At 36.6% G+C, this 24,426-nt stretch overlaps 3 protein-coding genes across 6 annotated transcripts in view; 2 read left to right on the forward strand and 1 right to left on the reverse strand.

The window, feature by feature from the left end:
• The window catches only part of LOC127837785 (uncharacterized), a 605,533-nt gene that overhangs the window by 57,677 nt on the left and 523,430 nt on the right, over window positions 1-24,426 (forward strand). The gene's annotated exons all lie outside the window — the stretch shown is intronic.
• The window catches only part of LOC127837806 (solute carrier family 49 member 4 homolog), a 583,680-nt gene that overhangs the window by 23,121 nt on the left and 536,133 nt on the right, over window positions 1-24,426 (reverse strand). The gene's annotated exons all lie outside the window — the stretch shown is intronic.
• The window catches only part of LOC127837799 (G-protein-signaling modulator 2-like), a 616,832-nt gene that overhangs the window by 2,717 nt on the left and 589,689 nt on the right, over window positions 1-24,426 (forward strand). The window contains exons 2-4 of the mRNA XM_052365191.1: window positions 9,470-9,612; window positions 10,700-10,823; window positions 14,644-14,759. The gene's annotated coding sequence lies outside the window, so the exon portion shown is untranslated. The remainder of the gene's footprint in view (window positions 1-9,469; window positions 9,613-10,699; window positions 10,824-14,643; window positions 14,760-24,426) is intronic.

A 24,426-nucleotide genomic window follows, 5' to 3' on the forward strand; every position in this document is an offset into this window, starting at 1 on the left:
CTTATATTTAATTAAAAATAAACAGAAAAAATAATTATTAATAAACAGAATAATTCCGAATTTCGTGATCAGAAGCCTTAGGCAAAATTTACCATATTGTAACCGTTTGTCAATCAAGCGTGCCTTTCAGTATAAGTTCGTCTGAAATATTAAAATGGAAAAGGGTTCTTTTATGGAATGAGTGATGTATTGGACGTCATCATTGATGACGTTCATTCGAACGAATGATAAAGGGGGCTAAGTTTCGTTAAGCTGAGGCATATAGTCGCGATTTGGGAGTCTTGAAAACTGGCCGGTTACTTTTGCTGAAATTTGACATGTGTATGGACAAGAATGCGATCTACCTGTTGGCGTAGGCGTTATACCTGGGAAAAATCAAGTTTTCGAGTATTTTGCGTTTAAATATTTTTTATGGGAAAGGGCACGTGCGCATGACGTCATGAAAAGCGCTTAGGCTAGCTTCCATATTGTTAATAAACAAAGAAACTAAGTTACGCGTTATTAATTAAAGTTAGGCGTTTAATCGATAAACAAAGATGTAATAATTGTGTTTGAATATCAATCGGAAGTACACATGCATGTCTTTTGTGCACAGTGTGTTTTTTTAATAAACATGACATAAATCTATGTGTTATTCGACGTATTGTGAATTTGTGTGCAACGAGTTGAAGAAAGGTTTACACGGCTAGGCTTTCCGACATAAATGTAAGTACACACTGGTATTAGAATGGTATTCTATTTATCCGATAATATCTATTACAGTATTAGGGTTTAATAATTTATTATTAAATCAATAAATAAACGTGAGCAGCAAATCAATTAATTTCGTTTGTAAGTGGAAACCGAAAGTAAACAAACCAATCGTCAAAATGGCTGACAAAGGAATGAACGCTCACAAAGTATTTACAAAAAAAACATCATCACAAAAGATGTAAAGTGAACGCTACTTATCTGTTTTGTAGATAAGTATACGATCCATTGGAAAACACTAACATTTGACATAAAAAACGCCAGTGGATATGGAAATCTTCAGCATTCGAAATAGCAGACGGCGTCGACCAATGGCTGTCAATACAGGTTCGAAACGAACGCGAGAAAGTATTAACAAAATAACATAGATGTTGTAAAGTGAACGCTAATTCGCTGTTTTGTAGATAAGTATACGATCTATTGAAAAACCATAACATTTGACACAAAAACACCCGTGGATATGGAAATCTTCAGCGTAACGAAATAGCAGACATCACACGGCGTCTCATCTGGGTCTACGCTGTTTGCCAAGGCCGATAATATAATGAATGGAAATGCACAAACTCAGTAACTGGCAAGCATATATGCATTAGTAGGTTGTTTCGTGATTATTCAGAAACGACTACATAATTCTTTTGGTTCAGCCAGTGCAACTTAACAGAAATAAGTATAAAAAGTTTCTACACCTGACAACAATGTGCCAACTTAATACAAGGTAAGTTGTTTACATTATTTAAAATATTGCAAGCTTACAGTACTCAAAAATAAACAGCTGGTACAATGTAATATCATTGTTTTAATTTTAATAAGCCCTTGGTTAATTACCCTTTTTAATGTTATGGATCAATGCATCTCTAACACCTTCAATTGACTTGTTCATGAAAAATATACACCCTCAGTGCATGTTATCCCATACACCATCAATCACTTACTAAGGCTCGATTGGTCATTCTCGGCTCGGGTACTTCTTACCGGTACATGTACCCCGGGTACTCTTAACTTTACTTACATGTTCCCCGGGTACGGTAAATAAACTTAAACATACCCGCAAATATTAGATTGTATCCGAGTTGTATATCCGCCAAAAATCCGATGTCGTTAAACATGCTACCGATAACGTAAAACAATATTGTTAACCTTAAACAACCTTCTCTTAAAAAATCTGCATCAACATGCTTTTTAGTTTGAGTGTTGAGAGGACGCCGTAGGAATAAGCAAGTAATCAAGAATACGTCTCTGTTTCTGCTTTTATTTCCTTCATGTATAATGACGATAAGGATTGATGACTAACATTGACGACAATGATCACAAGCATTTACGACTAACACTGACGACAAGCATTGTTAAATTAACGATTTAATTTGAATAATCAGATTATAGTACAACAGATATGCTTTTCAAAGTATAATATAATAGCATACACTCATTAGAATAAGAGGTTTCATAAATAACAATTTGAAACATTTTCAATCAATATCGAAATATCTTATGCAATATTTATTACGCAGTATGAATTAATTGTTAAAACATAATATAAATACCGAATATGGTGTTCCCCATTTAACGGACCTTGCAAACCAAATAATGTTTCTTTAAAAAAATCTATGACGGTAAAAAGTGAGCGTGCGATGTCGCGGAAAATATTATACTTGACGACGTCATACAATGACGCGACTTTAAACAATTTAAGATTTAAAATTAAATCACATCATTGATTTTAACAATGAGTTTTGATAATATAAATGCCATTGAACAGAAAATTGACATAAATGTAAACATAATTAATTTTTACAAAATACCCGACAACAACTGATTTAGTGTTAAAATTCCCGGGTACGTTTTAGTATATTTACCGTACCCAGGGTACGAGCCTTACTAACTGTATTATTATTATATCTCACCGACTACAAGGTACCTTTACCTTGTTGTGTTTATCAACCTGGAATTTATGTAAAATCCGGCTTTCTTTACTTTTATTTTTCATTCATTTGATTACGCAATTGTTGACGTACCTCGTGGAAAATTATTTGAATCTTTGGATTTTAATGGCGACAAGCTGGAAGTGTCAATTTATTTTAAAAACGAATCTAAGATTTTAAGTATTGTGTGTTTTTCATGCATAATTCAGTGTTTTCCAGAAAATTGAGTACCAGTTACATGGCCGGCAACTATGCAGTAAAACAAAAGCATTTATGACATTTACTTGATATATTTGGGAAAAGAAGCCGTCATGTAAATGTAAGAGTAAATGTAACCGGCAGAATCGCTGGCTGACGGTATTTAAAGAGAACACTGATAATAGTAAACTAAATCTCTACGACACGATTACAGCGTTGTAAAATTGTGTTTTGGGTGATAATGGTTAGTAATTCATACAAATGTTATTAAAAAATATTGTGCTTTAAAATTAATTTTGAGAATGGGATGGAAGAACAGAAAATGAAGAGCATACAGGGATGGAAATAAGTGGTTTCCCATGAGCCCGGGGCAAGTAGATTTTGGCCTGGGCAACTCAATTTCAAAAGTTGGTAAACTTGTTTTTTTTTAAATCTTAAAACAATTCAGTGCAATAAAAATTGAAAAACAATTGATCACCATGGATCAATACTAGTTAAATAACATTCATTATATAGGAATAGGACATTATTCAATTCAGGCTCATAATAATACATCATGCATTGAACATGTGTATTGTCAGCAAATGTATATAATTATCTATTATTTTATTAAAAAAATGTATAATAATATTCACATGTTCATATTTCTGGGCTCGTTATTCTTTATCTGGGCAACCAAAATACTAAAGATGGTTGCCCACAATAGTAAAAAGTTAGTTTCAATCCCTGGCATATCATTGTAACTTTATTGTTTAACTGCATTGCATTAAAATTGTGATTGAGGTAAGCTTGTTGTTTATAGTATATTTACTTTTTAGCTCGACTATTATATATGAAATATATATAGTGTAGCTATCCTACTCACCCCGGCGTAGGTGCGCGCATTGGAATGTTTGCGTACCACCTCCAATATATTTCCTATGTCCATTGACATATTGCTTTCATACATGTATTTTGCTTCTTAACCAACATGACCCCAATGTATAAACAAAAGCAGATAACTGTATCAAGCATTTTGTAACAATTATGGCCTTTTTTTCACTAAGAATAAGCATATAATTGATAAATCTATTTTAAAGTTTGCGTACCACCTTTAAATTGCCACAACTTTTTTATTATGCTCTCCCCAAATTTTTTAAGGGGGGAGCATATAGTCGCCGCTTTGTCTGTCCGTCCGTGCACAATTTTTGTCCGGGCTATTTCTCAGCAACTAATGACTGGAATTCAATTTAACTTAATGGGAAGCTTCACTACCAAGAGGAGACATGCATATTATCAGCCGGTTCTGGTCAGATGATTTTTCACAGAGTTACAATGTATGGCCCTATGAAATTTTCCATTAACTGTACATATAACGCGATCTACCTGTTGGCGTATTCATTATTACTGGGAAAAATCTAGTTTTCGATTAAATCACGAAAAAGTGGTGTTTTTTATTGCGCAATCGCTATAAACACGTGGCTTGGCCGGAAGTACATGTAGCCTTAATAGCAACCCCAAGACAATTCACCCCCAGGAGACAATTCACGGGCTAGACAATTCAAATTAGATTTTTCATACCCCAATTTTTCTATTTTCGTAATCATTTTTGTCGTACCCAAATGTTTTTCGTACCCAAATTTGTTCGTACCTAAAAAAAAATCGTACCCATTATTTTCGTACCCAAATGTTTTTCGTACCCAAATTTTTCGTACCCAATTTTTTTCGTACCCCTTTTTTTTCGTACCCATTTTTTTCGTACCCATTTTTTTCGTACCTAAATTTTTGTTCGTACCAAATTTTTTTAGTAACAATTTTTTTTTTCGTACCCATTTTTTTCGTACCCAAATGTTTTTTTTTCCCAATTGTTTTCGTACCCAATTTTTTTTTCGTACCCATTTTTTTCGTACCCAAATGTTTTTCGTACCCAAATTTGTTCGTACCCATTTTTTTTCGTACCAATCTTTTTCGTACCCAAATTTGTTCGTACCCAATTTTTTTTCATACCCATTTTTTTCGTACCCAAATAAAAAAATCGTACCCATTTTTTTAGTACCCAAATTTGTTTCGTACCCAAATTTTTATTTGTAAACATTTTTTTCGTACCCATATAGTTTTCGTACCCTAATTTTTTTTATTTCCTTTATTTTTTCGTACTCTAATTTGTTTTCGTAACCAAATTTGTTTTTTTTCCTGCCCATATTATATTCGTACCCATTATTTCTTCGTACACAAATTTGTTTGTACCCAAATTTTTTCGTACCCATATGTCGTACTCAAATTTTTTTCGTACACAAATTTGTTCGTACCTAATTTTTTATTCGTACCCATTTTTTTCATACCCAAATAGTTTTTCGTACCTTTATTTTGTTCGTACCCTTTTTTTTTCGTACTCAAATTTGTTTTCGTACCCAAATTATTTTTTTTTTCGTACCCACTGCCCACATATTTTTTCGTACCAATTTTTTATTTTGAAATAATCGATTTTCCATTTGATTTGAACTCTCGACTCATTCCATCCCGCGAAACCCTTAAGGTGTCGCAACTCTAGTTTAAAATATCTGCAAGGAGGTGGCAACAGGGAACAGAAAGAATTAGAAAGGTCGTCAAAACGAGAAGCGGAAAGAATTGAGAAAAGGAAAGAGGTGCAAAAAACGTAAGGAAAGCAAATATAATCCATCATATAATGTAGTTAATTTGTTTGCAGTTTAGTGTCACTTTGTTAAGTAGGTTTAAAAGGTTCTGGTTGATCATAACTATAAATAAAGATATCTATGTTTTTAATGCAGGGCGAGTAGATTAAAGTGAAGGGCGAGTGGATTGTCAGGCCTACTAGCCCTAACGGGCGAGTGGCTCTGGAAAAATTCTTCAACCCATGGTGTTGGGCGTTATGAAAAGGCACTTATCATATCTATTAACCTAGTGTGTATACTGCGGTGTTTTGAAAATAGAGATTAATATGTGTGGATGCAACTTTGCCGATTAGGTCCATAATTACCTGTTCTTTATTGGTTTTAATGCCATTACTTTTTTATTTCAATACATTCTTATAAATATATAAATGAAGAAAATAAGAAGATGGTCTTTTGAAGAAGCATGAGAGAAGTACTTTTACCTTACTTAAAATTGTTTCTAATTGGCTTCATTTTTTAGCTTCGGGCAATGCCCCCCCAACAAGGGCTTTTTTTTACTGACAATGGTGGAGTTTCACCGGTAGGGGACCATATTGCTTGGCAATCTCTTGTTGGGCCTAGTATCATATACTGGGCTTGACAATTTGTGTGGGTGTTTTTAGGGTCTTGTTTTGCTTACATAATACTTATGTATGTCATGCATTATTACTCTAAAAAAAGTTTTGAGTGTTTTGTTGTGCCTAGTATCATATACTGGTACTAATCTTGTAGTTATACCTGGTGGGACAATGATGGTTGTTTTGAATATTTTGTTGTGCCAAGTCTAATAATTATACAATAATGCCACGCATTTTTACTATTAAAAAACTGTTTCAGAGCAAATACACATTTCCATTGCAGAAGTATCTATGATTTGCAATTTTATTAGATGGAAATGTAGCACAAAATTTGGTATCTACCTCCATGAAAGATTGACATTTTTGTCAATTTTAAACTTTGGTAGAGATTGATAAGGCCCAGCATTATATAACAAAAATTCTGGGAAAACAGGGCTTAATGCATGCGGGCAAAGTGCTTCCCAGATTAGCTTGTGCAGTCTGCATAGAACAAATCAGGGAAACATTTTCTGAGTTGAAGCAATATTTTGTTTAAGGAAATCTCTTCTAAACAAAAAACCATTCTTGGTGGAAAGTGTTGTCCAAGATTAGCATGTCTTCACATGCTTATCTGGGACAGCACTTAACGAACATGCATTAAGCCCAGTCAGGGTTCGCACAGGGCTTGAAAAGTGCTTGAAAACGAGTCCTAGGCTTGAAAAGCCCTTGAACAAAGGTTGGCCTTGAAAAAGTGCTTATTTCATGTAAAAAAAAGCCTTGAAAATGTTTATTTCTGCTCAAAATTATTTATATCATCGCTTTAATTATAAACTTAAATCGTTCTTAAGGGAAATATTACGAAAATTTATCATAAATTCCTTCGCGCAAAAAGTTGAGTACGAAATATAAGTTTCGTACACTATTGAGTACGAAACGTTATGCGCACACGTCACAGATTATGTGTACTACGTCAGAGGTTCTCCATTGTGATCAATTTTCGCGAGTGAAAATGCAGCCATGGGGAAGTGTCGTTTCAAACCTGGGTGGTTAACTGAATATTACTGGGTACAGAAAAACAAAGGGCATTCGAAAAGCACATTGTCGGGTCTGTATGAAGACCATTGGTGTCGGGGGATGGGGGAAAGTGCTTTGAAAAGCCACGAGAAAGACGAAACCCACAAAGAAAACATGACATTGAGAAGCAATGTGTTTGCTTGTAATAACTTAAAAAAGTAAATACATACAGTCATTTAACCAGTTAAGAATCACCCGGCAAAAACGTTTATTCTTTTGACCACAATAATTTCTTTCGGGATTTAGCGTCAATGTGAGAAGATGTAAAAATAAAGGGTAACATTTATTTTGTTTGATAACAGGGTAGGCCAGACGGCATATGCAGTTTTTTGTCAAAAATAGCCAATTAAATTCACCCTTCGGAAAATTATTAAAAATCATTCAACTTACAGAATTAGTATTTCAAAACATTGTCATAGCATTTGTTTTCAATCAGCAAAAAGTTTATTTGAAAATAATAAAGCCTTCTATATACATATGCACATTTCAAAACATACAGGTAAGTCCGGTAATCTTGCGCGTCCAGTAATCTTGCGCACTCCGCAGTAGCGACGTCAAATGGTGTTATTTAGTGATGAAATATGGAATTTCACATTTTTAAGAATTAACGGATTTAAAATGTTCATATTCCATGCAAAACAAAAATGGGATTATTACATTTTAACACTGGTTGCGTTATCTTTATAGATTGTACATGTATCGTAAAAACTGACATACTTACGATAAATTTTAAATGAATCACATATTCCCTGCGGTCTCTAGCCCTTTTCATACTTTAAATTAAAAATTCATAAATCCAACGTGTAATTTAGCATTCCACTGCATAATACCGATCAGTTATGTATTTTTGGCCATTGAAAATATATCCTATCAGACAACATTGTTACCATGTCCCGCCATTCTGTCAAACCACATTTGGTATGATGTCCGCATGCGCAATGGCCTAGTTTTGATATTTTCTGTAAACTATGGAAGTATGATCTGGGGTAAAATCAAACCTGATATGCATAAACATTTTTTCACGCTAGAAATCAATCATTTTATATTTTTATTGTTTCTTTTGCTACAGTCAACAGAATGACACCACCATCATCACCAAAACTGAACTAGAAATCCTCATTAAATTTGAATGGTTTTACAAAGTGATTTTTAAAATAATTTTCTGGAATGTTTTTTGGCACTACTTGGGACACCATATGTCTACAATTTTGCCTAAATGAGGTTATTACACCAAGTGCGCAAGATTACCGGACACACTGACAGTTTGAAAATGAGGTGAGTCATGTTTGTTTTGAAATCAAATCGGACAGTTCCTCACTGAATTAATGACATATTTTTGTGTTAATAAGCACATGAAATTCTTATTTTCATAATAAAATAAGATATGATATTGTCAATTTATACAACAACATGTTTTCAAACCAATTGACCCTTAACTGCGCAAGATTACCGGACAGCATCGTCACTCCTTCAATCAGTTCTGGTTAACTTTTTGCTGCATTTTCCACTCTGTAAGCTATTTACAAAAGATTTCTTGCTAACACTTTGTAAATTTATTCCTTTACCTAATGTATATCTTAGACACTTATCATTTTGTTTTTATTGGGGCATTATGGAAAATTAAATTCAAATTAATCGGAACTGCTGATAATCCGGAACTGGTTGACAAACTGTATGTGAGACTCGTTGAGTTAAGGATGGAAAACATGTATGCAATAACTAAAAATAACATGTATGAGTTATTGTGGCATAATTTTAATTTGTTTGAGCAAATAAATAATATTTACTGTGTTAAACTTGCTTGAAAATGCATTTTATTAAGGAAACTAACGAACAGTTCTCGGCCTTGAAAATGAAAATTTGGCCTTGAAAAGTGCTTGAATTTAGGTTTGAGATTTCTGTTTGAATCATTCCAGTTTTCCCAGAACGTGTCTCACATAACCTAGGAAATATTTGCAATTCCAAATGGAACTCATGATTGGCTAGGAATTTAAGTAAAGCTGATACAAAAATATCTGTTCTTTGCGCAGGTAAAAGAGGTTTGAGCTTTATATATTAAATATCGTCATCTGGGCTTTTTAGCTCACCTGAGCACAAAAATATACCAAGCATATCAATTGGTAATTATCAGTTGCTTCATATACAGATCCTGAGATTATCTGTGCTGCTTACAAAGTCAGCAAGTCAACAACAGTTTGTTTGCACCCACAGATCAGTGAGACAACCTTGACCGTGTACTTATCCATTTTCATCCAAAGATTGGCAATGACAGGGCCTTGTAAAACCTAAGCAATATGTACTTATTTGTTTACATACACAGATCGGTGAGGCACGGGCCCTTTACAACCTTGGCAACGTGTATCATGCAAAGGGGAAGCACACCGGGCGATCAGGGAACCAGGACCCCGGGGAATTCCCTGCAGAGGTCAAGGAGTGTCTGGTCAAAGCTGCTGAATACTATGAGTGAGTTGGCTGCTGTTGAATATGGCTAGTTAAACGGCACAGAAGTTGAATAAAAATGGCTTTTTGCAACCAGCATAAAACCAGAGCAGCCTGCGAGCAACTTGAAGGCTGTTCAGGTTTTATGCTGTTTGCTACTCATCAGCATCTTGCGTTTGGAAATAAAGCCTTTAAAACTCGAATCTATTAAGATGGTTCTGTTATTAAATTTGATTTTCTAGAGGACTACAAAGGGTCAATATGAGTGATAAAGTGTTAAAGGGACAGGCTTACAGTTTGAAAAAATATTTCTGTTGAAAAGAAATTGTATTGTAAAACTGGAATTTCTATAGTCTTATCAAAACAAAATCTGTGTGTGAAGTTGTAATGGTTGCTGATTTTGTGTGTGGGTTTTTTATGTTTATCTTTTTATGCCCCCTTTTGAAGAAAAGGATGTATATAGCTTTCGCACTGTCCGTCAGGCTGGCAGTCTGTCACACTTTTCGTTTCCGCTCTCTAATTGAAATAGTTTAAATCCGATCTTTACCAAACTAGTTCAGAAGTTGTATCTAGACAATATCTAGGTCAAGTTTGAAAATGGGTCATGCCGGGTCAAAAACTAGGTCACGAGGTCACTTAGTGCATTTCAAGGATTTAGCATGGTGTCTGCTCTCTAATTGAAGTAGTTCTCATCTGATCTTTACCAAAATTGGTCAGAAGTTGTATCAGGACAATATCTAGGTCAAGTTCAAATATGGGTCATGCCGGGTCAAAAACTAGGTCACGGGGTCACTTAGTACATTTCAAGGATTTAGCATGGTGTCCGCCCTCTAGTTTCTAAAATAACTGCCGTGCGGCTTCAAAGCGCAGTAGGGGGCATTGTGTTTCACAAACACAGCTCTTATTGTGTAATAATTATGGTATGGATTTCTATGGAGAAGACCAGCTTAAGAAATGTCAAACATAAAATCTGTGAAATGAAACTGTATTTGTAAATGGGACGTATTACGACGACACATTTTGGATGTGGATTGTTGGCAGGCAAGCTAGCTTACAGTTGTTCACTGAATGAAATATGACTACAAGTCAAAGTTGTTGTCCTGTTTTTCAGGGCCAATCTAGCAATAGTCCAGGAGCTGGGTGACAGGGCAGCTCAAGGTCGCGCCTGTGGTAACCTTGGCAACACTCACTATCTCCTGGGAAACTTCAGTCAGGCAATCATCTACCATCAGGAGGTAGGGATATAGTAGAGGTGCTAGGGGCAGCTATCTGGTTGTCATTATTGGGGCCAAGCTCTGGAAAAAACGAGCTTAACGCATCTTTGTTAAGTGTCTTTCCCGGATTAGCCTGCGCAGTACGCACAGGTTAATCAGAGACAATTTTTACTCATGCATTAAGCCCGGTTTTTCCAGAACCAGGTTCATTTGGAAAAAATTATTTGCAAAGTAAAGCTTTTGAACGTTTACCAGGTACTTAGGGGCTTATTAGCATACATGACATTATTGAAATGTGCCCTATCTTCATATTCTGTTTTGTTTTTACGTGCATGAGTGTTGCAAGACAAATTACAGCATAACAGTAAGTCATTTGGATTTCTTTGATCTATTTAATCCAGTTCCAGTACAGAAAGTCATGTATTCACTATAAGAGTACTTCCATATATTCATGCATACTAAAGCTTTCTAAAGGTCAGTGTCTGGTAAGAGTTGATTTGGTATGAAAACTTATAACTGTTAGATAAAACAACAACAGTTAAAAAAACAGGAAAACAACAGCATAATTAAAAAATATAATACTTTCATGATTTTGTAGCTATATTGTATTGACATTTAAATGTTTGAATACTCTTTTGTAAGTTTAACCGTGTATTTTAAGAACGTCTCTGGTGCGTTTTAAAAGGCCATTTAAACTACATTTATTACCTAAATTATCGGAATCATGGATGCTACATATAACCGTTTGGTTTCAATGAAGTTAACAAAAAAAATCTGCTACAAGTTCATTGTCAATTTTATATTCTGGTACCATGAATGGTGTTTGAAGTGACAATGATGTAACAAACTTAACTACAGAAAAATAGTCATATACTTCATTTGAAGTCAGATAGAAAAAAAGAAAAAATTGAGACACAGCTCTCTCATACAAGCCATAGTATGTATATGGATAATAGAATGTGCTTTACATATTTATGCCCCCCTTTGAAGAAGAGGGGGTATATTGCTTTGCTCATGTCGGTCGGTCTGTCGGTCCGTCCACCAGGTGGTTGTCAGACGATAACTCAAGAACGCTTGGGCCTAGGATCATGAAACTTCATAGGTACATTGATCATGACTCGCAGATGACCCCTATTGATTTTGAGGTCACTAGGTCAAAGGTCAAGGTCACGGTGACCTGAAATAGTAAAATGGTTTTTGAATGATTACTCAAGAACGCATACGCCTAGGATCATGAAACTTCATGGGTAGATTGATCATGACTTGCAGATGACTCCTATTGATTTTGAGGTCACTAGGTCAAAGGTCAAGGTCACGGTGACCCGAAATAGTAAAATGGTTTCCGGATGATAACTCAAGAACGCATACGCCTAGGATCATGAAACTTCATGGATAGATTGTACATGACTCGCAGATAACCCCTATTGATTTTGAGGTCACTAGGTCAAAGGTCAAGGTCACGGTGACCCGAAATAGTAAAAAGTTTTCGGATGATAACTCAAGAACGCATACGCCTAGGATCATGAAACTTCATAGGTAGATTGATCATGACTTGCAGATGACCCCTATTGATTTTGAGGTCACAAGATCAAAGGTCAAGGTCACGGTGACCCGAAATAGTAAAATGATTTTCGGATGATAACTCAAGAACGCTTTTGCCTAGGATCATGACACTTCATAGGTACATTGATCGTGACCCGCAAATGACCCCTATTGATTTTCAGGTCACTAGGTCAAAGGTCAATGTCACAGTGACAAAAATCGTATTCACACAATGGCTGCCACTACAACGGACAGCCCATATGGGGGGTATGCATGTTTTACAAACAGCCCTTGTTATTATTGAAATACTAAAATAAAATAGATCTACCTTATAATATGAAGAAACAGATCTATCAAACATTTTAGCGAATAATGTTTCATGAACATGTTTTATTATTATTCAACTTTTAAATATCAATCTTATTGAACGCTAATTTAACTCCTGTCTCCAGTTGAATCCCACATTTGAAGAATTTGTTTTCGATCAACTGGAATTTGTTCATGTACAAACATTAAAGCGATGCCATTAAGCCGTTCCTCTTTCATAGAAGAATGTGTCCACGTTTTAAGCCTTTGCAATGCGCTAAAACTCCGCTCACATGTACAAGAACCAATACAAAATATTATTTCTTAGGTTAACATCAAATCAGCTTCCGCAAACTTGCTGTTGTAGTTCAGACAAGTTCACCATGAAAAAATTCGTGGACGATTTGTTTTTTCATTTAGAGCTTGAAAGACAATAGGGCTCTTTAAAGAAATATTTAAATGCATTAAATCAAAAGCGTTTTCAATCATAAACACATATAAAAAGGATCATTGATAGAATTTACTTAAACACGGACCTACTGGGATTCGAACCAACGCAGTGACAATATAATAGTGAGCAATGGATCCAGAGTCTGACGCCTTACCAACTGCGTCACGGGGGCATATTGCTTATCATGAGGAGTACAAATATTTATCTTAAATCAGTTAAGTTTTTGGCCATTTTTTCTATTTTCTTGTGTAACATTTTGTTTTAGCACTGCGTTATCATTTTCTGTCAGTTGACAGTTCTATCATCAACGTTCTATCATCAACTTCATTGACTATTAAAAAGAAAAGACTTGAACTTCTTTATATCAAAAAAGTTTAATACGCGGGATATTATAATTTGAAAATTCTAATGTAAACAAAGATTCTTACCACCTGAAACGGTCCCGGATTAAACTCGACGCCGGCCATAAAGAGGAGAATTCCAATAAAGGCAAAAACGCCAACCACCCGAAGTGTGTTTAGGTCCAAAATAGACCCAGACCTGGCTGTAAAACACTGGATCCTCGCTTGGTACGTTCCGATATCCACAATGATTGTAGCATCGAAGTGTACAGTGCGACGCTTTGTTCAATATACGGATTTTCCTAATCATTTTGCTCAGCCATTTGGCATCAATTGAAGTTATTAAAATGAAATAATTATCTGCCTCAACATGAACCAATTGTACTCAATGATAATATTTGTTTGTGAATATCATAGTGCCTTAAATTGATTAAATTGCCTCAATTTCTTATATAGATTTTATTCTTTGACATATATTTTCCTTTTTTTCCTTGTAATCTCAACATTGCTTTGCAAATTTTAGCTGAGGCAACTGCCACGGTGTGCCTCAGCGTGGCTACGGCGCTGTTGCTATTTCATAGAAATTTGGTTCTTTAAAAAATATGGTAGAGAAACAGAGTGTTAATGATGCTGACTTAGAAGTATGGAGTGCATAATTGTTAGCTTGTGATGATATTACAGTCCATTGAAACTTTCAAGAAATATGGAATTATAATGTGTACAACTATATTTGAAAAATAAAGTTAATATAACTTTTTTATGTTTCTTTAAACATGAAATAAAATGAAAGTGAGATTACATTGAAATCAAACAAAATGTATTTCCTGTGACGATTGTGGAGATAGTGATCATCAGTTAATAATTAATTGTGTGCTCCAAATCTTCTGTATGAGCTGCAAAATGCGAAAATGGGTCTTATGCCATATGTGGCCAGCATAGCTCCAGACCAGCCTGCTAATTTGCATTGTTTTGTCAGGAGCTACCTTGTCTGCTCTATAGCCACTCAAGGTTTGCCCAGTCTGGTCAGGAGCTACCCTGTCTGCTATCAATTCACATAATGTTTCGTGGTCTCATTCTGACCAGACGGCACAAATGCACAGGCGTTTCTGGAGCTTTGCTGTCAGCATATGACAAAAGACCCATTTTTGCATTACCCTGCTCATGTAATATCCATTGATTGGCAATGTGTCTTGTATTGTAGAGGTTAGCAATAGCCCGTGAGTTTGGTGACAAGGCTGCCGAGAGACGGGCCTACAGTAACCTAGGCAACGCCCACATATTCCTGGGAGAGTTTGAAGTAGCTGCTGAACACTATAGGTGGGTATCAGACTGAACTAAGTTGTTTATCACTCTAGCGGGGGACATATTGTTTTTGTCCTGTCTGTTGGTTTGTTTTCTTGTGTGTTGGCGTCAAACTTTAACATTTGCCATAACTTTTGCAATATTGAAGATTGCAACTTGATATTTGGCATGCATGTGTATCTCATGGAGCTGCACATTTTTGAGTGGTGAAAGGTCAAGGTCATCCTTCAAGGTCAAAGGTCAAACATATGGGTCAAAATCACTTTTTTAATGTACACTTTTGCAACATTAAAGATAGCAACTTGATATTTGACATGCATGTGTATCTCATGGAGCTGCACATTTTTAGTGGTGAAAGGTGAAGGTCAAGGTCATCCTTCAAGGTCAAAGTTCAAATATATGGGGACATAGTGTTTCACAAACACATCGCTTGTTTGTTTTTATGCCCCTGGTAGGGTGGCATTTAGCAGTTGAACTGTCCTTCAGTCAGTCAGTATGTCAGTCTGTCCGTCCCCCTGAAAACTTTAATGGTCATAACTTTTTAGCTCACCTGATTGCTCAGGTGAGCTTTTGTGACCGGTCATTGTCCGTCGTCCATCCGTTAACATTTGTTTGTAAACACTCTAGAGGTCACATTTATTGTCCAATCTTCATGAAACTTGGTCAGAAGATTTGTCCAAATGATATCTCGATGGAGTTCGAAACAGGGTCATGCTGGGTCAAAAACTAGGTCACTAGGTCAAAAAAAAAGAAAAAGCTTGTCAACACTGTAGAAGTCACATTTAATGCCCAATCTTCATGTAACTATGTCTAAATGTCTGTCTTAATGATATGTTGGTTGAGTTCAAAAGTGGTTCCGGTCCGTTGAAAAACATGGCCGCCAGTGGGCGGGGCAGTTTTCCTTAAATGGCTAAAGAGAAACCTTGTAAACACTCTAGAAGTCACAATTTTGGCCCATCATCATGGAAGTTAATGGAAACATTGGTTTTATTGATATGTCGGACAAGTTTGAAAATGGTCCAGATCGGTGAAAAAACATGGCCGCCAGTGGGCGGGGCATTTTTCTCTAAATGTATATAGTGAAAACATGTGAACACTCTTGAAGTCACATTTTTTGCCCATATTTCATGAAATTTGGTCAGAACATTTGTTTCCTTGATACGAGAGTTGATTTGGAAAATGGTTCTGGTCAGATGAATAATTTATGTAGTAAAAAAAGCTTGTGAACACTCTAGAAGTCACATTTTTTGCCCAATCATCATGAAACTTGGTGAAAAGATTGGTTTTATATATATCTCAGATGAGTTTGCAAATGGTCCCGATGGGTCAATAAACATGACTGCCAGGGGGGTGGGGCAGTTTTCCTTATGTGACTTTATAGAGAGAAACCTTGTGATCGAACACTTTAGAAGTCACATATTTTTCTTAATCATCGTGAAACTTAGTCAATACATTGGTTTTATTGATTTCTTGGACAAGTTGGAAAATGGCTCAGATCGGTGAAACACACTTTTAGCTCACCTGATTGCTCAGATGAGGTTTTAGGATTGGTCTTTGTCCGCTGTCAGTTCGTCCACATTGGTTTGTAAACACTCTAGCATTCACATTTCTCAACATTATTAATGCCATAATTATTGCCCTAAGATTGTCCAAATTTTCATTATATTATACAAAATCCTTGTAAGCAAAGTTTGATGTTTGGTAAGGGGGGTCAACTCAAAATATAGGTCACCATTTCAAATCTTACAAAAACAAAAACACTCCCTACGCCAGAGTTTTTGTCCTGTCTGTTGGTTTGTTTTCTTGTGTGTTTGCGTCAAACTTTAACATTGGCCATAACTGTTTAAATATTGAAGATAGCAACTTGATATTTGGCATGCATGTGTATCTCCTGGAGCTGAACATTTTGAGTGGTGAAAGGTCAAGGTCATCCTTCAAGGTCAAAGGTCAAATATATGGCTACAAAGCAGCGCAATAGGGGGCATTGTGTTTCTGACAAACACATCTCTTATTGTTATTATTTTTTGGGATTTCATAAAACTGTGTGAACTTTCTCTGCAGTCAAACCGTTACCTTCTTTGGGTGTGTATTCTGAAGTTTATGAGGTCCGTTCCAACCCAGAGGCTACATTATGTGTGGACCCGCTTACCTTCTATGCTCACCATTTTGATTTTTATCCTGTTTTTAGCTCGGAGTTTTCAGAGAAAACCCAAGGTATTGTCATAGCAAGCCCGTCGTGTCGTCCGCCGTCAGCGTCTTGCTAAAACCTTAACATTTTGTTAAAGTTTTGAACATTGGCTCTTAAATCAAATTGCTTCCACCTACAACTTTGAAACTTCATATGTAGCTGCACCTTGATGAGTTCTACACGCCTCTCCCATTTTTGGGTCACTGGGTCAAAGGTCAAGGTCACTGTGATCTTTACACACATAAAAAATTCTGACAAGCTTTCATTTTTTCAAAACTGCACCCGCAGCCGAGCGTGGCACCCGTTATGCGGTGCTCTTGTAATTATTTCATAATTATGCAGGTAAGAAAATATTTTAATTGTTAGAAAAAACTCATCAGGCTACAAATTAGTTTTTCTCCTTTAGATGCACAAATCACCAAACACATATGATATTTTGCTGCATATAATTATGTTACAAATTGCCAAACATTATTATATTGTACTACCAAAAATGTTGCAAATCAACAGCCAAGCACTATTCTTGTAATTGTCCACAGAAATATATTACCAATTGCCTATTTTTCTTTAGAAAAATGTTACAAGCAAGCACATTTAGTACTTTTTTCTACAGAATAACGTTACAAACTTTTATATTTTCCTTTAAAAAAAAACGTTACAAATCAAGCAAGCACTATTATTTAAAATTTTCATAGAAAGGCATTACATATTGCCAAACAAGCACTATTATTATGCCCCCCTTCGAAGAAGAGGGGGTATATTGCTTTGCTCATGTCGGTCGGTCGGTCGGACTGTCGGTCCGTCCACCAGGTGGTTGTCAGACGATAACTCAAGAACGCTTGGGCCTAGGATCATGAAACTTCATAGGTACATTGATCATGACTCGCAGATGACCCCTATGGATTTTCAGGTCACTAGGTCATAGGTCAAGGTCACGGTGACCCAAAATAGTAAAATGGTTTTTTGAATGATAACTCAAGAACGCATACGCCTAGGATCATGAAACTTCATGGGTAGATTGATCATGACTTGCAGATAACTCTATTGATTTTGAGGTCACTAGGTCAAAGGTCAAGGTCACGGTGACCCGAAATAGTAAAATGGTTTCCGGATGATAACTCAAGAACGCATAGGCCTAGGATCATGAAACTTCATGGGTAGATTGATCATGACTCGCAGATGACCCCTAATGATTTTGAGGTCACTAGGTCAAAGGTCAAGGTCACGGTGACCCGAAATAGTAAAATGGTTTTCGGATGATAACTCAAGAACACATATACCTAGGATCATGAAACTTCATAGGTAGAATGATCATGACTTGCAGATGACCCCTATTGATTTTGAGGTCACAAGGTCAAAGGTCAAGGTCACGGTGACCCGAAATAGTAAAATGATTTTCGGATGATAACTCAAGAACGCTTTTGCCTAGGATCATGACACTTCATAGGTACATTGATCGTGACCCGCAGATGACCCCAATTGATTTTCAGGTCACTAGGTCAAAGGTCAAGGTCACAGTGACAAAAATCGTATTCACACAATGGCTGCCACTACAATGGACAGCCCATATGGGGGGCATGCATGTTTTACAAACAGCCCTTGTTATATATAACCATACACAAATATTAAATAGAAAAATATAAAAATTGACAAATAAAAACTGATAATATTTTTTGTAACAATTTCTAAATCAATAAGTAAAAACTATGATATTCTTCCACAGGACAACCTACAAATCACTAAGCAATCATATATTTTCCCAAGGAAAATGTTACAAAACACCAAGCAAGCAATATATATATATTATTTCTTTACACAAAAACGTTACAAATTACCAAACAAGAACTATTATTATATGTTGCAAAATGCCTGCATAACAAAGCAAGATTCTTCTTCAATTGAATTTCCTGTCATTACATTTTCCACAGAAAAAATGTTACAAATCATCAAACAAGCACTATAATTGTATTTTCCCGCAGATAAACGTTATAAATTACCAAGCAGCTGGATGATAAGGTGTTAGAGGCCCAGGCTCTCTCTCAATAGTGGATATATTAAAAAAAACAAAACAATTTCCATCCAAACAATTCCCAAGGCAAATAGGAAGGGAAGTTGCATCTATTTCGTTCCAAAGAAGTAGTTTTCTGAATAAGGCTAAATACAATCCCTGATTTTATATTTCAACAGGAAAACTTTACAAATTGCCAAACAGCTGGGTGACAAGGCGCTGGAGGCCCAGGCATGTTATAGCCTCGGGAACACATACACGCTCCTGAAGGACTATGAGCGGGTGATAGAGTTCCACATGAAGCACCTCAAGATCACCCAGGAGCTTGAAGACCGGGTCGGGGAGGGTCGGGCGTGTTGGAGCCTTGGGAACGCCCACACGGCCCTCGGGCATAACGAGGAGGCTCTCCAGTATGCCAGCAAGCATCTCGAGATCGTTAAAGAGGTAAGCCAGGAAACTGATCATGCCCTCCTGGTGTGTACAAATTCACTGTGAATCCAAAGTGAATATAATTATTGAATTTTAAAGATTCAATTTTTTTCCCCAACATTTTTTTCACACAATGTAAAGTGAATGTCTGCTATGCACACAGAAAGCAAACAATATGTTGCAGAAATAAATGAAATAGACGATAATTTTTGTTGCGCATTGAACAAATTTCTCATTGTAAGAAAACTAACTTGAATCTTCGAAGTTTGTACCTTGAGAATTTGGAAAAATAGGATGCTTAAAAGTTAGGAAGGATGTTTGCTTCTTTGAACAGGATCTGTTTTGAAATTACGAGATCACTTTAGAGGAACAAATTTAACCAACACTTCTGGACTGTCTTTCGATTGAAGAGTCAGTTCCTTTGAATTGATATGATTCCAGTTATATAGTGTGCTTTAGACAAAGATCCTAGTTTGGTGAGCTCTGAACGGCAGAGTTATGGCCCCTGAGTTGTAAAATTGTCCTTTTCTACAAAATATTAATATCCATGTCCAACATTAAGTCAATCTAAATAATTTAATGTTAATTGCTTGATTGCTTTAAAAAGTATGGGGTCTAAACTGTTATTTTACAATAAGTGGTAGTTTTGTGCTTCTGGAATCAATTGATGTTGGAAGTGTATACATAGTAATTGGCCTGACCAACCGTTCATGCATTCGTTCATTAGTCCGTCTGTCTGTACAAGTTTTACCAAAATAAAGTGTTTTGTTTTCCATCAATTATGCTTTAAGACAAAGCTTTAATACTTGCATGACTTATGTCTTTGAACACTATCAACACACACATATTAACTGACCTCATTTTGACCTTGTATTCACCTACTTTTGAACACTTACTAAAGACTAATTTAGAAAGTTAAATTTCTTGGTTTACCTGAATTGACTGCATCCACACCACTTTCTGCAAGGCATGGATACTTGCATGACTATTATCTATGAACACTTTACCAAGCCAAATCACATGATCTCATTTCTAGCTCATCTATTTTTTGAAAAAAAAATTATGAGCTATTGTCATCACCTTGGCGTCGGCGTTGGCGTCGGCATCCGGTTAAGTTTTGCGTTTAGGTCCACTTTTCTCAGAAAGTATCAATGTTATTGCATTCAAACTTGGTACACTTACTTACTATCATGAGAGGACTGGGCAGGCAAAGTTAGATAACTCTGGCGTGCATTTTGACAGAATTATGTGCCCTTTTTATACTTAGAAAATTGAAAATTTTGGTTAAGTTTTGCGTTAAGGTCCACTTTTATCAGAAAGTATCAATGCTATTGCATTCAAACTTGGTACACTTACTTACTATCATGAGGGGACTGGGCAGGCAAAGTTAGATAACTCTGGCATGCAGTTTGACATAATTATGTGCCCTTTTTATACTTAGAAAATTGAAAAAATTTGGTTAAGTTTTGTGTTTAGGTCCATTTTATTCCGTAAGTATCAAAGCTATTGCTTTCATACTTGCAACACTTACTAACTATCATAAGGGGACTGTGCAGACAAAGTAATGTAACTCTGACTGGCATTTGGACAGAATTATGTGCCCTTTTATACTTAGAAAATTGAAAATTTGGTTAAGTTTTGTGTTTTGGTCCACTTTACCTCCAAAGTATCATAGATATTGCTTTCATACTTGGAACACTCGCAAACTATCATAAAGGTACAGTAAAAGGACAAGTTGCATAACTCTGGTTGTCATTTTTACGGAATTATGACCCTTTTTTGACTTAGTAACTTTGAATATATGGTTAAATTTGTGTTTCAATCCACTTTACTTCTAAAGTATCAAGGCTATTGCTTTCAAACTTCAAATACTTTCTTGCTATCATGAGGTTACTACACCTGGAAAGTTGAATTTTACCTTGACCTTTGAATGACCTTGACTCTCAAGGTCAAATTATTAAATTTTGCTAAAATTGCTCTAACTTCTTTATTTATGATTAGATTTGATTGATACTTTGACAAAACTCCTCTTACCTGACATACCACAATAGACTCCACCCAAAACATCCCCCGTGCCCTCCCCCCCCCCCCCCCCCCGAATCCCCCCCCCCCCCCCTAATTTTTTTTTTTTTTTTAAGATCATCTCACAAATGACCACCACACCCTCACACTATACCCCCACCCCACCCCCCAATTTTTTTTTGGAAACGGTTAAAAAACACAAATATTTATTTTTATTATTTTATGTTTGAAATACCGTCCAACCATCACACCCAAGAACCCCCCCCCCCCCACTCCCTCCACCCGAATCTCCCCCCCCCCCAATTTTTTTTTTTTTTTTTTTAAGATTGTCTTGCAAATGACCACCACACCCTCACACTATACCCCCCCCCCCCTCCACCCCCCTACCCCCCCCCCCCCCAATTAATTTTTTGGAAACGGTTAAAAACACAAATATTTATTTTTTTTAGTTATGTTTGAAATACCGTCCAACCATCACACAATCCCTCCCCCCACCCCCCCACCCCCCCCCCCTCCGAATTTTTTTTGCAATTTTTTCGCATTTTTTGAAGATAATGAAATAATGTCCACACCCCACACTATACACCCCTCTTCACTCCACCCCTCCCTTCTTTGTGATTGAAAATGAGAGTCCCTTCACCTTTAAAAAGAAAAATAGATGAGCGGTCTGCACCCGCAAGGTGGTGCTCGTGTGTACCTTTACATCTTATTTGTCTACTAGGCCTTATTCAAATGGGCCAATGAATCAATACTGACAAGGCTTCCACCAAGGGCATCAGTGTTTATTGGACGCAGAATATTTTTTCCCTCATTCTGGAAAACTAGGCTTCATGTATGTGCCCAAAGCGTTATCCCAGATTAGCCTGTGCAGTGGGCACAGTGCAGTGGACTAACAAGGCTAATCTGATAGGACCTTTTATGCACCTGCGTTAATCACAGTTTTTGCATAATTGAACTTCACATATATATTGCTTGATGATGTGTTTTCAGATTGGAGATGAGACAGGTCAGGTGACTGCCCAGATGAACCTTGCTGACCTCAAGTCAGTGCTGGGCATCAAAGTGGGGCCAGACGAAGGTCACAGGCCCAGCCCCTTGGACCATCTGGATGTTGGAATGTGTATGTTATAGCTTGTTAACAAATCACATTCAGGGAAATCTGGGCTTAATGCACATGCCTAACACGTCCCAGATACGCCTGTGCGGTCAACAAAGGACTTTCTGCTTTTTTCTGAATTTTTTGTTATTAGGAAGTCTCTTTTAAAGAAAATCCAATCTAGTCGGAAAGTGTTATACCTGATTAGCCTGTGAGGACTGCATAGGCTGATCTGGGATGACACGTGATGCCCATGCAGTAAGTCCAGTGAAAATGGCTGTATGCAACCAGCATTATTCAAGAACAGCCAACTTTCAGGCTGTTAAGGTTTTATGCTGTTTGCTGCTCATCTCAATATCAGGGTTAGTAATGGAGCCTTTAAAAATTGGATCTAGCATGAAAAGGTGTTTAATTTAATTCGATTTTCTAATGGACTACAAATGAGTCAAAGTGCATATCTAAGTGCTAAGGGGTTAATTAACACAACTGAAGTATCAAATATATTTTTTGTTTAAAAGAATTTTTTTTTTTTAAGTATTTACAAAATTATATAAAATTGCTTATATTTTAAAATCATTGAAAATTTATTAAAATGAAACATAAAATGAAAAAAATACAATAAAATAAAATTGTTCATTGTATATTTTATATGAAATAAAAATATTACTATAATTAAATATATATATATATATATATATATATATATATATATATATATATATATATATATAATTTACATAACATATTACATAAAATAATGAAAAATTAAATTATTATTTTTAAATTCCAGACCGACGTACCGGCGTCTCCCAGCGACACAGCATGTAACAGATGGAGTTGATGAAGCTCACGCCGGACAAGAAAGGAGAGACAATCCCAGTACATGGCGGGGCAAGACCTAAGATACCCAAGGTGCAGAAATCCATGACAGTGGCCACATCAGAGACAATCATAGCCAAGAATCAGGCCCCTATGGTTGAGGTAAGCTGTAGTCACATCAGAGACAATCATAGCCAAGAATCAGGCCCCAATGGTTGAGGTAAGCTGTAGTCACATCAGAGACAATCATAGCCAAGAATCAGGCCCCAATGGTTGAGGTAAGTTGTAGTCACATCAGAGACAATCATAGCCAAGAATCAGGCCCCTAAGGTTGCGGTAAGCTGTAGCCACATCAGAGACAATCATAGCCAAGAATCAGGTACCTATGGTTGAGGTAAGCTGTAGTCACATCAGAGACAATCATAGCCAAGAATCAGGTACCTATGGTTGAGGTAAGCTGTGGCCACATCAAAGACAATTATAGCCAAGAATCAGACCCCAATGGTTGAGGTAAGCTGTAGCCACATCAGAGACTATCATAGCCAAGAATCAGGTACCTATGGTTGAGGTAAGCTGTAGCCACATCAGAGACAATCATAGCCAAGAACAAGGCCCCTTTGGTTGAGGTAAGCTGTAGCCACATCCGAGACAATCATAGCCAAGAATCAGGCCCCTATGGTTGAGGTAAGCTGTAACCACACCAGAGACAATCACAGCCAAGAATCAGGTCCCTATGTTTGAGGTAAGCTGTAGCCACATCAAAGACAATCAAAGCCAAGAATCAGGTCCCTATGGTTTAGGTAAGCTGTAGCCACATCAGAGACAATTAGTGCCAAGAATCAGGCCCAAATGGTTGAGGTAAGCTGTAGCCACATCATAGACTATAATAGCCAAGAATCAGGTCCCTATGGTTGAGGTAAGCTGTAGCCACATCAGAGACAATCATAGCCAAGAATCAGGCCTCTCTGATTGAGTTAAATTCTAGCCACATCAGAGACAAGCAAAGCCAAGAATCAGGTCCATATGGTTGAGGTAAGCTGTAGCCACATCATAGACAATCATAGCCAAGAATCAGGCCTCCCTGGTTGAGTTAAATTCTAGCCACATCAGAGACAAGCAT

This window comes from Dreissena polymorpha, chromosome 7 (assembly GCF_020536995.1).
Source record: "Dreissena polymorpha isolate Duluth1 chromosome 7, UMN_Dpol_1.0, whole genome shotgun sequence".
NCBI lineage: Eukaryota > Metazoa > Mollusca > Bivalvia > Myida > Dreissenidae > Dreissena > Dreissena polymorpha.